Below are 16,361 nucleotides of genomic sequence, written 5' to 3' on the forward strand. Positions count from 1 at the left end.
ATAAGCTATATAGATACCTCTAGTCTTTACCTATGCTTATTTAGCTATTCTAGTACATTAGTATAGATTTTATAACTAGTCTTAGGTTAAGCCTAGGCTTAGACAGCCGTTTATACAACGCTATCTTAGTATTAGTTAATCGCTATACAAAGCATAGCATGTTTGTCCCTACCTAAAAGGCGGTTATAGCTGCTAAGGTTGCCTAACTTATCTATAACTGTATAAAGACTAAGTTTAGTATTCTAGAAGTAATTGTTAGTAATAGGGATAGCCTATTTACTAGCTAATTTTAGCAAGAACTAATGCAACTTTAAGGGGTCTAGCTAATAATATTAATAGCGTACTACCTATAAATAAATAGTAGCACTAAGATTTTTAAACTAGACTTTAAAGCGCTTCCTACAAACGTTTTATAGTCGTTTGCAACACTAGTAGACGCAAGTGTTAAGTATAGCAAAGTTTGTATATAATAACGCTTGCTATACTATAATAAGGACCTCTTTATTCTATACGTTATACGTATACTACCCTTGTTTTATAGACGACTTCCTCTTTACTAAAGCTGTAGTAAAAGGCGTATAAAAGCGTGTTAGTTGGCTATAGGCTGTTTAGTAAAAGCTAGAAGTATTATAAGAAAAAGCGATTTGTTAATAAAAGAAAGGCTATAATAAGTAACGCTTATATAAAGACTTTGTTAAAGGCGAATTTATAAGTTTATTAACAAAGCACCTAAACCTAGCTAGCTTAAAGAAGCTAAACTTAACCTTCTTATACGTTTACATTATAAAGAAGCTAGGCTTAGTTATATATTAAGTTGCCTTACCATTATAGTATACACGCTAACACAACATATTTTACGTCTCTTGCCTTTAGCTATAGACTACTATAGTAAAAGATAAAGAAGAGCTTTTATTCTTAGAAATAGTAAAAGACTAAGAGAAGTATAAGGTTAAAGACATTATTACTTACTTTAGCAAAGGGTTATAAACCTAGTTTCTAGTAAAATAAAAAAGCTAGCTAGCTAAGTATAATACCTAAGAACTAAAAAGGCACCTAGCGTACGCTAGCCGTAAGTTATAGTCTTACTAAAAAACTATAAAGCATACTTATAAAAATTAGAAAAACTATAAGGTAATAGCTAGCTATATATAAGCTAATTGTTAGTTAACTACTTTTACTATTTTTATACAATTGTATACTATAAACTACTTATTCTAGCTTTAAGGGCGCCCTTTAAAGCTATAAACTTAAAACATACTATTAGTAGGCTATTGCTTAGCTACTAGCTACTTATTACTATCCTTTTAAGGACGTGTCTATCTTCTAGGCGTGCGTGTAGGCGAGCGTGCGTTTCTAGACGTATAGACGTTCTTTTCACCCCTTTATCTTTTTTCTTAATACTATCCTTCTTATCCTTCTTCTTACTACTAGGCAAGCTTTTACTAGCTAGTATATAGCTACTACTAGCTGCTAACTAGCTGCCTGCTAGCGCACTCTTACTAAATGTGTAACGCCGCCCTAGGAAGAGGACCGACGCAGGCTACGCGCAAGCCGTACGCAGTATACGCATAGCGTATTAGATGCACATTGTAAACTAGAAGCGGTGCTGGTGGCGCAGGCTGCGTGGCGCAGTCTACGCACAGGCCACAGCACGTGCTAGCGCACGGGCTAAGTAAAAACAGGGTCGCGCCTGTCCTGCGCACTTGGTGCGCTAGAGGTGCGCCTACGATAAAGAGCGCCTCCCGCACTCCCTTAGAGTGCAGAAGGTAAGAATTAGCTATTAAATATACGACTGCTTCCTCTTATTAAGAAGATACCTTCTTTCCTGCCTAACTTACCTAGCCTACCTAAGTACACCTTTAACAATTCCTAATTCTTCTACTATTAGGCTACCTAAGTTTGGAGGCAGAAGGAGTAATAGCACCTTAAAAGACTACGAAGCAAACGTCGCACGCACGTAGTGCGCAGGAAGAGAGCAGCTCTAGGGCAATAGTCGAGAACCCCCTTAACCTTATCGTCGAAGAAGTAGAGAACGAAGACTTTGATTTCTTAAAGGAGGATTACAAGCAACTAGATAACGACAATGCGGGCGAAGGCCTCTTAAGGCAGACTATTAGGCCTACTATAGACTAGATAGTAGCGGACCTTATTGCTAAAAATAATCGACTACGTAAAGCGGAGCGCTTAAAGCAGCGAATAGTAGACCTATAGCAATAGCTTTTAGATATAGGAGCAACCTAAGCAAAGGGTAAGCGCACTCGCAGCGAGGACTTTAACGAAGACAGCTCTTATAGTTAAGATATTATCTTAAGAAGCGGTATTGAACCGCCCTTTAAGACACCTAGCAGCTTTTAAGAGCGCGCTACTTAGCTATAAGCTAGGAAGCGACACTTTTATCTAGCCTTTAATAAGTTTAGAAGCGCTAGTTACCGGATTAATTATATGCTTAAATATATAGAGTAGTTATGCTGCACTATATAGGAAACGCGCCTGCAGAGTATAATAGACGTAGTAGTAGTAAAGGCCTAGAGCGACTAGGATGCATTTAAGGCCTAGACCTTAACTTTTATAGCTAATCCTTATAATATAGCTTTTATTATTACTAATAGAATTGGTAAGGCTTACTAAAGACTAAGGCAGACTCTTTAAGACTTTAATAACTACCTTGCCATCCTTAAAAACTAACTACCTATTAAATTAAAAAAAGAATAGGCGTAGTTGCTATTCTTTAAGCTACTTTTAAAATTAAAGGAAGATCTCTTAAAATTAAATAAGATACTATAAACTAAAGCAGAACTAGTAGCTAAAGCAATAATGTTTTAAAGCTTAAAGAAGCTAAAGGCTTAGTTAAAATAAGATAATAATAGTACGCGCGGCAAAAGAGTGTAAGAGAGTTAAAAAGGCTGTAAGGGTAGCTATAAAAATAATACTAATTAAGAAAACAATTGTAGCAACTACTATAGTAGTGCTAGAGGCAAAGGCTAAGGTAAAGGAAAAGGCAGACTAGCTGCTATAGCTACTAAGGGCTACTAAAAAAACCTTACCCATACAAATAGTAAGCGTATAAAGTGCTTTATTTATAAAAGCAAAGGCTACTTTACCTAGAACTACCTAAAGAGGCAGGAGACTATATTAGTAAATTTAGTTTAACTAACTAAAAAGAATACTAAGAAAGTAAAAAACTAGAAATGCCTAGGATAAACTAAGACCCTTAGGTGTTACTAAAGACAATTAAGATTAGTAATCCTTTTCTTATCCAAGCTTCTCTTCTTAAACTAATAACTATAGAAGTATCTGCTGTGTAAGATACTTACGCAAGTTTTAATACTATTAACTATAAATTTATAAGACTATAAAGACTAGAATCTATAAAGATATTAGTACTAACTCTTAAAGCGTATAATAAAAGCATTATAAGTGTAGATGAAGCGTAGAAGGTGCTCTTATATATAAGGGACTCTTATAGGTACACCTATAAGATTATATAAGTTTATGCAAAAGTTACTAAACTTGCTAGGTATTAAGGCCTAATAATATTACTATTAATAATAACCCTTTAAAGTAAGAAAGTTTACTTAGAGCTAGTAGACTGCCGCTAGTAGTTTAAAGCATGCACAAAGACTATATAACTTATACTATAAGAAATCTTCCTTGCTATAGCGTGTAAAGAGCGCGCATAAGTATATATAATCTTGCTAGGCAACCTAGAAGTAAAAGGTTATTTAAGAGGCATAGGCGCACTGCCTACGCATTTAGCGCGCAAGTATAGTAACGTGCTAAATTTATTTAACGCTAAGGTCTTACTACTATATAAGGCTACCAACTATGCAATTAATCTTCTACCTAGCGGTTAACTACTATATAAGATAATATATCCTTTGTTGCAAAGAGAATTAAAAGAGCTACGCTAGTACTTAGACAATAACCTAGCAATAGAATAAATTCGCCTATTAAAAAGCTTTATAGGCGCACTTATCCTTTTTATGCCTAAGAAGGACAGAAGCTTACGCTTGTACGTTAACTATAGAGGGTTAAATAAGGTTATAGTAAAGAACTAATATCTGCTACCCTTAATCTCTAAGATTATAAACTACGTAGTAGGAATAAAGGTAATATTAAAAATTAACATTAAGAAGGCGTATTACTGCCTAAGGATTAAAAAAGAAGACGAATAAAAGATAGCTTTTTAGACTAGATATAGTCTCTTTAAATACCTAGTCTTACCTTTTAGGCTAACTAACGCCTTAGCAACCTTCTAATACTATATTAGCTAAGCGCTATATAGTCTAGTAAATACAATCTATATTGTCTACTTAGACAATATCCTTATATTCTTACGCAATAAGAAGGAGTATACAAAGCACCTAGACTAGGTCTTTAAGCGTCTTTAGCAAGCCTAGTTATTTGTTAATAGCAATAAATGCTTATTTTACTAATAAGAAGTTGAATTTCTAGAGTTTATTATTAAAAGCAAAGGGTTTGTAATAAACCTGCGTAGAGTACGCGCAATCGCAGAATGGCTAACGCTATAAACATTTAAGGAGATACAAGTCTTCCTTAGATTCTATAACTTCTATTGTCGCTTTATTAAAGCTTACTTAGACATCTTATCTTCTTTGTTAAGGCTGCTATAAGGCAGCAAAAATGGTAAAAAGCTAGGACTAGTATAGCTAGAGAGTAAGGAGCGCGTAGCCTTTATAATGCTAAGGAAGGCATTTATAAAAGCACCTCTGCTACGCTATTTTAACCTAGAACAGGCAATACGCGTAAAGACTAATGCTTTAAAGGTAGCTATTAGTAGGATTATCTCTTAATAAGATAAAGAGAGAGCCTAGCACCTAATTACCTTCTAGTTAAGAAAACTATAAGGACTAGAGCTAAATTATAACACCCTAGATTAAAAGCTACTAGCAATTATAAACTCCTTTAGTAACACTACTTTAATAGTAGTAAAGAGACGATTAAAGTCTTATTAAACTATAATAACTTACGCAACTTTATAACCTAGCTAAGGTATAACAAACGTAAGGCTTGCTAGGCTATATACTTATCTTTCTTTAACTTTGTAATTAAGCATAGACTAGGCGTAACAAACCTAGCTAATGCGCCGTTAAGACGGCTAGATTACTTCGATAAACCTAGATAAGTTAGAATAACTATTACTAAGGTATAAAAGAAAGACGCATAGTTAGCAAGCACTGTAGCTATAGCGTAAGAGACGCGTAAGATGCGCGCACTTATTATAGAAGACAATAGCGCTAAGCTAGTTACCGACGCAGCTTATATAAATAAGACGCGCAAGATGCGCGTACCCGCAAAAGGACCTAGTAAGGAAAAGGAGCTAAGCGCTACCTTTAAGATCTTAGTAGCCTTAGATCTTACGCAGCAAGCTACTATAGCGTAAAATAGCGCACTGCCTAAGCAGGCAAAGCGTAGTAAACTAGGAAGGCTAGACAACTATAAGAGACTCTAAGAAGACCTTAGGGATATTACTACTATAGCGCTAATTAAAGGTTTAACGCCCTTAATAGGCGTAGATAGGAACCTAGTATACTCTAGCCTACTATAGCAACTAGCTGTTGTTGCTGCCTTATATCTACACCTTTAAGAAAACAGAGTCCTTAAAGCTATTTGCAAAGTAATAGTAGGAATCTAGGACGCAAACCTAGAGGTGTAAGTTATTAAGGCGCGTGTAAAGCGCACTATAAGCGTAGAAGGTGTGATAAAGCTATAAAGCCTTACACTAAACAGTATATTACTATAGGAAAACTGCTTATATATAGGCGGCGCGTACGTCCTTTATTAAAAGCTACTATAGCTTTATTATAACAACTAGATCTTTAAGCACTTTATAGTTGCTAGGACTTTAGAACTACTTTATCGCTACTTCTATTAGAAATAAATAAAGAAGGATGTAAAAGCTTACATTGCCTTATGCCTAGTTTGCTAAAGATAAACGATTAAATAGTACGCGTAATATAGTAAGCTAAACTCGCTACCGCTACTATAAGGTTCTTTGTAAGAAATCTCTATAGACTTAATTACTAGGCTACTAGTAGCTAAAGCAAGCATAGGCGGTAAAGTAGATGCAATTCTAGTAATTGTTAACTACTTTATAAAGATAAACCTTTTCTTTGCTATATAGACTACTTTAACGGCTAAAGGCCTTACGCACCTTATGCACTAATATATAAAACTAAGGTATAGCGTAACACTAGAGGGTATATGTAAGGGGCTGGTGTGCAATGCGTGGTCACGAAGGCTTAACTGGTTTGTACTGTTGTATTAAGACTTCAACTTAACGAACTATAGGAGATTAGTAGGCAAAGGCCTGCCAGCTAATATATACGTGGCTGGAAGATGCGGTGTAGCGCAAACCCAGTGGGGCGTGGCGCAGCTAAGTGGCTGTGCTAGTCCCGTGCAACGTGTTAAGATAGTTCGTTAAGTCCGCCGCTTGGTAAGCGACTGGTTGCCGAACCGGTGCGTAGGGACGCGTGTGTGGAATACCCTTACAGTATAGTCTTTAACTAGGGAAGTATATTTACTAGTAAATTTTAAAGTAAATATTACTATTAGACTAGAATCTATAAGCAGCTGTTAACTGTATTTTACTCTTAGATAGATAGGTAAATAAAGAGATTTAACTAGACGTTAAAGTAGTACTTACGCTACTTTATAATAAAAAAGCAATTAAATTAGCCCTCTTTGTTATCTTTAGCGTAGTATGCTTATAACAACGCTATTAACGCAACAACTAAAATTAGCTTATTTAAAGCGCTATATAATTAGAAACTAGACTTATGTCAAGCATTGGAATCCGCCACACTGTGGCCCTTCCGCCCCACTTGGCCGTACTGGCCTGTAATTGGTCAGAAGGCACAAAAGCGGGGCCTGACACTAGTATTAATACGGATCCCCAGAAGGGTCGCGATGTATCTATTTCTTCCTAAGTACACAACACTCTTTCGCCCACACTAGACCCTATTCAGCCTCCTGCTCCTCACAGTGCATCACGTTATATGACCGCTACGTATAGCCTCCTTTAACCTTTACAACTTATAAACTTGCCTTAAGGGCGGCGCGACTATAAGAAGGGAGTAAGATACGCGCAATACGGTCCTAGCAGTGCACAACCGCTTAGAAAAACTAGAAGCTATATAGAAAAGGTTAGCGGCAAACTAAGAGCATATAATAAAGCGCTAAAAGCGTTACTATAATGCGCGCTACTAGCTTATAAGCTTTATAGTAAAAGAGCTAGTAAGCCTTTCTATAAAAAACCTTTGCCTAAAAAATAAAAAGTTAGCACTAAGATGCATTAAGCCCTTTAAAATCCTTAAGACTATAGGCAGACAAGCATATTAACTAGCACTACTAAAATAATATAGCTAACTATATAACGTTTTCTTAGTCTTGCTGTTAAAGCACTAAGAGAATAGGGCAGGCGTAAAACAAGCGCTTTTAATAATGCTAGCGTTAAAAGACTTAGATAATAAATAAAAAGTAGAAGTAGTTTTAAATAAAAGATGCAAAGCTAGCTAGACTAAATACTTAGTACGTTAGACAGGCTAGCTAACCGAATATAACTAGTAAGTGCTAGAAGAAGATATAGAAAATGCATACGTAGCAATTAAGCAGTATATGTATAGTAAGCGTGTAAAGACGAAAATATATAAGCAAGAGCTTAAATTAATTTAACCGGCTAAAAGGCCTTATAAAAGACTATGCAAAACTATTTAAAGAGCCTTTAAAGTAATGCTACGCCGGCCGCTACTCTAGCATAAGCTTTATTTATAATATATGCCTTTGCTACTACCTTAAGAAAGGCATTAAAGGCTATAGTAAGGGTGGCATAACTAGTGTTACTAGACATTAGGCGTGGCAACCAAAAGAGCTACTAAAGAGTTAAAGTAGCAAGCCTAGGCGGTAAAGACAAAAGGGGCGTATATAGCAATAGTAGGTGCATTTAGGCTAATAAAGCCTGCTAGGCCTTTACCTAGTAGGCTACCTCTTAAGCCTTCTCTTAGGCCTTAATGCCTTAGTAGAGATTAAGCTTTGCTTGCGTAACGTTAGCAGCTAACAATACCCCTAGCAACGTAGGCCGCTGCTGCTTATTTACTTATAATAAAGTAGCGACGAAAGCACCTATAGCATGCGTAAGTGCCGCGCGCACTGCAGGCAAACCCTAGCTATAAAGCTTCTTATTAAGGCTACGCAGCACTATCTTAAAGTTAGCCTAGTTGCTAACTATTAGCAGGAAAACCTACATTCTATTAGCCACTAAAGCGGCTTATAGCTACTAAAGAGGACTTACCCTGCAACACTTATACTTGCTAGCATAGCAGCCGTCGTAGCGCCTAGCGCTAGCAACGCTATAAATATACGGCACGGCCGCAAACCTAGGCAACTTTGCAGAGAGAGTTGTTAGAAAGCGGTGCAGGCACCGCACGCACAACGAGCCGTCTAAGGCAACCTAGGGGTAAGCTAGTGGCGCAGCCGCCACTAACCCTAGAAGCGCCGGACTAGTAAGGGCAGCTCCCGCACCTTAACGGGCCACCGGAAGCCTAACTAGGGGCACGGCGCGCGTTGCAGTCTGCGCCGAACGACGAACTATGCTAGCGTAAGCCTTGCGCGCACGTTGCGCGCGGCTAGAACTAGCACCTTAGCTAAAGGGTAAAGGGTGTTAAGGAGTAAGGGCTAAGGCCGTAGCAGGTACTAGAGCGCTAGAGGCGCTTACCGCAAGCATAGGAACGTTAGAATTAAGAGTAGCTATATTGCTGCTAAAAGACGAATTTATTGTTTTTAGAAGAAGTAACTAAATGCTAGACTTTATAATAATCTAATTTAACTATAAAACTAACCTCCTAAATAAAGAGAACTAAAGGCGCCTTAAGTTGCCTTTAATAGCGATCTTAGCAAGCATAAAGGGGCCGCCGCAAACGGACAAGCACTACTACTACTAGGAACAAAGGTTGCAAGCCTTTTATTAAAACCTGCCTTAAAGGAGTTAGGCATAGGAGGGGAGCAATTGTAACGCCGCCCTAGAAAGAGGACCGACGCAGGCTACGCGCAAGCCGTACGCAGTATGCGCACAGCGTATTAGATGCATATCGTAAACTAGAAGCGGTGCTAGTAGCGCAGGCTGCGTAGCGCAGTCTGCGCACAGGCTACAGCACGTGCTAGCGCATAGGCTAAGTAGAAACGGGGTCGCGCCTATCCTGCGCACTTGGTGCGCCTACGATAAAGAGCGCCTCCTGCACTCCCTTAGAGTGTAGAAGGCAAGAATTAGCTATTAAATATACGGCTGCTTTCTCTTGTTAAGAAGATACCTCCTTGCTTGCCTAACTTACCTAGCCTACCTAAGTACACCTTTAATAGACGCGTATATAGAATACCCTTATACTATCCTCTCTCTCCTTAGGTAACGCCTCTATTAGCCTAGAGGTGTATACGTAGTAGCTACTTGCTTGTTAAAAAACCTTCTTTTATAGAGTTAAGAAAAAGAGTTAAGCGCTCTAGGTTATTAGCTATTGCTAAGCGGTTATAGACTGCTTGCTTATATAACTATATTTAAGTAACGTAGAAGCGCATACGTACTACTTAGTCTATAGCGGCAGTAAACGCTAGATCCTGCCTAATGCATAGGTTATCTTGTTTGTTAAAGCTTCTTAAGAGGCGTATAGCTTAGATCTTAGTTAGGGAACGCTTAGGTTGCTGCTAATAGGTGTTATAAAAAAGCTAGCCTTAGATACTAGGTGTATAAGGGTATAGTGTATGCTAACTAAAAACGGCGGCGTAAAGCTTATAACTTCTAACTACTAGCAGGGTAGAATAAAGGTAATAGCAGCCGTTTATTGCCTGCTAATTATAGAACTATTGCCTACTAGATAGCAAAGGTAGTCTGCTGCTAAGACGTTTTTTTATTTAATTTTAAACGTTTTTTACTTTGCTATTAAAGCAAGGTTAAGTAAGTTCTTAAGATGCATTTAAACATCTAATAACGTAGCTTCTTTATTACTTTAAGGTATAAAAGAGTAAGTGTATTCTATAATTTAAGACAAATTTGTCTGCACTTATAAGACTACTCTTACCTCTTTAGCCTTTTTTTCTTTAATCTTACTTGCGTAGTAAGTCAATGCAATAGTTTGCAACTTTGCGTAGCGGCTAGCTAACGATCGCTTATAAACAATGTCTAACTAAAGCTGCTTTTAAGTTTTAATAGACTTTTTCGTAGATGCAAACCCTATAAAACGCCCTTTCTAAGCACACGCACTATCTTTTAAGAGCGTAGGTCTTTACTAGTATAGCGTCTACTAAGTAATAGCTAACCTTATAGTAGGCTTTATATTTAAACTACGTCTTTAAGGCTTATTTAAACGTTTACTATAAATTCTTATATATAGCTACGCTAAAAAACCTAGCGCGCTACGTTAGTTATATAGCTAATAATATATTATGCTTGCTAGTAAGTACGTTAACTTATATGCGCTAGTAGCTAATTACTAACTAATAGCTCCTTAAAGAGATTAAAGGCTTAGCCTAATATATTTAAGAATTTTCTAGCTAGCATAAACAAGTTGCTACTTTAGTAGATAACGGTTAACAATATCGTTATAGCGCTAGGCGATTGCGCGGCAATCGCCTAAAAGGTTAATAGCTTTAATAGTAGTAACTAATAAACTTAGCCGCGCCTTATAAGAAGACAAGTTAAACCCTCTAGCAACCAACTAGCGCTCTTAGCGCAAACGTTTTAAGACAGTATAATAGGCTATATTACACCTTAGTATTCTCTACTAGTACTAGCAAAAGCTAAAGCTTACTTTAACGCTTGCGTAGTAGTTAGCAAAGGTAGCCCAGCTTTTACCGCTAACGTCCTTAGACGTAGGCATACTATTATAGGCGTAGACTTAAGTTGCTACTACTCTTAAAGTAATAGCAAGTCCTTTAATCTTTATTATTAAGTTATTACTAACTTATTAACTAGGCTAATCCTTGTTTTATTGTGCTTAGCCTAGCCTAGCGCGCTGCAGCTATCTAAGCTAGCCGTAGTAGCACGCTTTACTATACTATAAGAGTAAAGAGGCCGCTTAAGCGAATCCTATAGACTATAGCAGCCTTGGTTAAGCTAGCCTAGATTAACTAAGTAGTAGTCTTTCCTTAGCCGCTACTTTTAGCAGCGCTTAGTAAGCAACAGTCTTACGCTAAGTTGCTAACCTTAGCTAAGCGCTAGTATAGCGTTAAGACTATTCTTAGTGCTATAACTAGTAGTAGTAAAGCGGTTATAGCAGCTAGTAGTAATAGTATAGTAGTATTTAGTAGAAGTGCGCTAATAAGCGGCTAGTTAGCGGCCAGTAGTAGCTATATGCTAGCTAGTAAAGGCTTGCCTAGTAGTAAGAAGAGGGATAAAGAGGATAGTATTAAGAAAGAGGATAAGAGGGTAAAGAGGATGTTTATAAAGAAGAATAGTAATAAGTAGCTAGTAACTAAGCGATAGCCTACTAATAGTGTATTTTAAGTTCATAGCTTTAAGAGGCGCCCTTAAAGCTAGAATAAGTAGTTTATAGTGCGCAATTATATAGAATAGCAAAAGTAGTTAACTAACATTCGGCTTATATATAGCTAGCTATTACCTTATAGTCTTTCCATTTCTTATAAGTATACTTTGCAGTCTTCTAGTAAAACTATAACTTATAGCTAGCGTATGCTAGGTGCCTTTCTAGTTCCTAGGTATTATACTTAGCTAGCTAGCTTTTTTATTTTACTAGAAACTAGGTCTACAACCCTTTACTAAGGTAAGTAATAATGTTTTTAACCTTATACTTCTTTTAGTCTTCTACTATTTCTAAGAATAAAAGCTCTTTTTTATCTTTTACTATAGTAGTCTATAGCTTAAGACAAGAGATATAAAACATATTGTGTTAGCGTGCGTACTACGATAGTAAGGCAACCTAATATATAACTAAGCCTAGCTTCTTTATAATGCAAACACGTAAGAAGGTTAGGTTTAGCTTCTTTAAGCTAGCTAGGTTTAGGTGCTTTATTAACAAACTTATAAATTCGCCTTTAACAAAGTCCTTATATAGGCGTTGCTTATTATAGCCTTTTTTTATTAGCAAATCGCTTTTTCCTATAACACTTCTAGCTTCTACTAGATAGCCTATAGCCAACTAACACGCTCTTACACGCCCTTTACCGCAGCCTTGGTAAAGAGGAAGTTGTCTATAAAATAAGGGTAGTATGCGTATAACGCATAAAACAAAGAGGTCCTTGTTATAGTATAGCAAGCGTTATTATACGCAAACTCTGCTATACTTAACACCCGCGTTTACCAGTGTTACAAACGACTATAAAACGTTTGTAGAAAGCGCTTTAAGGTTTAGTTTAGGATCTTAGTGCTACTGTTTATTTATAGGTAGTACTATAAGGGGCTAGTGTGCAATGCGTGGTCACAAAGGCTTAACTGGTTTGTACTGTTGTATTAAGACTTCAACTTAACGAACTATAGGAGACTGGTAGGCGAAGGCCTGCCAGCTAATATATACGTGGCTGGAAGATGCGGTGTAGCGCAAACCTAGTGGGGCGTGGCACAGCTAAGTGGCTGTGCTAGTCCTGTGCAACGTGTCAAGATAGTTCGTTAAGTCCGTCGCTTGGTAAGCGACTGGTTGCCGAACCGGTGCGTAGGGACGCGTGTGTGGAATACCCTTACAAGTACGCTATTAACATTATTAGCTAAACCTCTTAAAGTTACATTAGTTTCTACTACAATTAGCTAGTAAATAGGCTATCCTTATTACTAACGATTACTTCTAGGATACTAAACTTAGTCTTTATATAGTTATAAATAAGTTAGGCAACCTTAGCAGCTATAACCGTCTTTTAAGTAAAGATAAATATGCTATGCTTTATATAGCGATTAACTACTACTAGAATAGCGTTATATAAACAGCTGTCTTAGCCTAGGCTTAACCTAAGACCGGTTATAAAATCTATACTAATGTGCTAGAATAGCTAAATAGGCATATGTAGGAACTAAAGGTATTTATACGGCTTATGCCGTAAGACTTTATTGCTTATATATAATAAATAGTTAGCAACAAACGTATAAATGTTAGTGGCTAAATCTAGCTAGTAGTACTTCCTAGTAAGGATTTCTATAGTCTTATAGACTTTTATATAGCCTACTATAGAGGAGTTATAGTATAGACTAATTAGCCTTGCCTATAGCTTATCTGCTAATAAAACAACAATGCAATCCTTATAGAATAAGGCGTTCTCTTCCTATAGATAATAAGTGTTATTCCCTTAGCTTTATCTAGCCTTTATATATAGGTTGTCTAGTAATCAGTCTTAGCCTTAAGCGTTACGAATAGTATTATATAGTTTAAGAGAGCACTAAGGTTATAACGGCCGTTCTTAGCTAGTAGCGACCTACGCCTTCTATACTAATAATAATAGAGCTCTTAGTATAAGAAGCTCTAATAACTAGTTTGCGATCTATAGTTTACTAAGAAGTAAAGAGAGCACGTTATTGTATATAATATTACCTTTTATATAGTTTAGTTAGCGGGATAGACTATTTGCTAGGTTAGTAAACCCTAGGTAGTACTTAATCTTAAAGTTAAACGTCAAGAGGCAAAATACTTATTAGGCAATTTAGTTTTAAAGATTCTTTGCTAATGCCTTAATAATGCCTTTTAGCGCCTAGTAGTTAGTTAGGACTATAAATAAGTCCTTTTAAACCTTTTAAATAGTAACGCTAGTGCTTTAAGCTCTTAATAATAGCTAGGAGCTCTTGCTATCCTACTCTTTACTACATCTTGCAGGCTATTAGCTTGCGTAAGTAGTAAGCAACTAGTTATTACTTGCTATTTATAAGCTAGGAGATAATGCTAGAGATAGCGTAGCCTAACGCATTTCGTTTTTACCTGCGTAAGCTTTATATTATTATAGTAGTAAAGAATTATTACTATTATAAATGCTATCTTTAGCAATTTAAAAAGCAACCTTTGCCTTTTTAGTTAATACAAACAGTTGCATAGTAACAGCTTTACGCTTGCGCGGCAAGCTAAAGCCTATCTTTATTAATTCCGTTAAGGCCTATATAATATAGGAGTAATAGAAAATAAAGCGTCTATAAAAGTTTATAAACTCTAGGAAGGATTGCATGTCCTATATATACTTAAAAACCTTCTATTTAGTAATAGCTTTAACCCGCTTAAGGTTTATAGCTAGCCCTTTTATAGTAATAACAAACCTTAAGAAATTAATTTCCTCTTTAAAGAATTTACACTTCTTAAGATTTGCAGATAGCTGCGCAACCTCTAGCTGCTTAAAAACTACTCGAAGGTGCTTCTTATACTCTTCCTTAATCTAAGAGTAAATTAAGATGTTATTTAGGTATACCTTATAGACTATGCTTACTAGCCTTGCTAGTATATAGTAGATATATGCTTAAAAATATAGCTAGCGCGTTAGTTAATCTAAAGAGTATAATATAAAACTTAAAGAGCATATATTTTATTTAGAAAGTAGTCTTCTACTAATTAAAGGCTTTAACTTAAATCTTATAGTATGCTTTCTTTATATTTACCTTAAAGAATACCTTTGCGCCGTTTAAAGCAATTTTAATAGCTTACTAATTAATAAGAGAGAGTAGCAATCCTTCTTTGTTACTTAATTTAGACTTTAGTAGTTAACGTATATGTATAGAGTACTATCCTTCTTTAAGACAAAGATTACTAAGGCTTTAGCTAGACTATTACTGTAAGCAATCTACCTATTTACTAACAACTTATTAATAAAGTAGCAAAGCTTCTCTTACTAAGTAAGAGATAGCGGGTATAAAGGGCTATATAGCACCTTTACACTATCTTCTAGCTTAATTAAGTGCTTTGCGTTTGCTAATAAGGGTAGTTTCTTTGCTTTATTAGTGTTAAACACTTTAGTAAACAGTTATATATAAAACAGTAGTTGCTAGCTAAGGTTAAGTAAAGCTAGATTATTATCTATAGTAAAGATGTTTAGTTTATAAGAACTTAAATCTAACTATATTAAGTAGATAGCAAACAACTTTTTGCTATTATATAAGTGTAAGGGGCTGGTGTGCAATGCGTGGTCACGAAGGCTTAACTGGTTTGTACTGTTGTATTAAGACTTCAACTTAACGAACTATAGGAGATTAGTAGGCAAAGGCCTGCCAGCTAATATATACGTGGCTGGAAGATGCGGTGTAGCGCAAACCCAGTGGGGCGTGGCGCAGCTAAGTGGCTGTGCTAGTCCCGTGCAACGTGTCAAGATAGTTCGTTAAGTCCGCCGCTTGGTAAGCGACTGGTTGCCGAACCGGTGCGTAAGGACGCGTGTGTGGAATACCCTTACAATAAGCGTTAGCTTATTTGCTTAAAGGTCTTAGAAACTATAATATCAAAAGACTAAGCTTATTAGATAGTATTAATAACAACGCCTAGAAACCTTAGTCTCTTATAACTTAAGATAATGTCTTTATAGTTAGCGCCTACTTAGCAAACAGCTATAAAAACTTATATTAACGCATAAAAGACCTTATCTTTTATTAGCATAATAGTTAGCTTATATAAGCTATAAGCCTATAGTGTTTTCTTATTAATAAAGACTAGGTTTAGGTTTAAGTGCTACTAAAGCAGCTTTAAACTAAGCTATTAAACAACCTTTAGGTTAACTACGTTTAAGTTAGTATAAGAATTTAAGTTTATAATAACAGTAGCCTAGCAATTGCTAAGCGTCTATGCCTTAGCTAAAGTATAGTAGCAAGGAATTATATCCCTAGTTAGCTTATGCTAATAAGGTTAATAAAAGATAAGGCTTCTTTATTAACCTTACTAGTTTTCCCTAGTAGAGTAGGTTGCCTTCTAGTTATTAAGCTCTTAAAGAACTATCTTCTAGTCTTACCTTAAAGTCCTTTACCCTATGCCGTAGGTTTTAATCTTAAAGCCCCTCTTTAAAAGGTTTGGCTACTCTTATAAAATTTCTTGCCCTTTTAACCACCGTTATGGTTTTTTAAACCTCTCAAGGTTAATAAGGTTAAAAAATAAAAACACCCCTTTATCCGCGAATTTCTTTGGAAACCCTTATGTGTGCTTCCTTTTTAAAACCCCCGGGGCTTTTTTTATGGCTATATTTATTTATAAGGCGCTATTTTTCCCTTTATAACACCCCCACTCAAACTAGCGCCAACCACATTCAACCAATAACACGGGTCCCAACTTTTTTTAACCTATTTTTTTATTTTCTTTTTTTTCTTTTTCCTCTTCTTTTACCCCTTATAAAAAAACAAAAAAACATTTCCTTTTTTTTTAAAAAAATAAATTAATTAAAACAAATAATTTCTT

This window comes from Grosmannia clavigera (genome assembly GCF_000143105.1).
Source record: "Grosmannia clavigera kw1407 unplaced genomic scaffold GCSC_108, whole genome shotgun sequence".
NCBI classification, from domain to species: domain Eukaryota; kingdom Fungi; phylum Ascomycota; class Sordariomycetes; order Ophiostomatales; family Ophiostomataceae; genus Leptographium; species Leptographium clavigerum.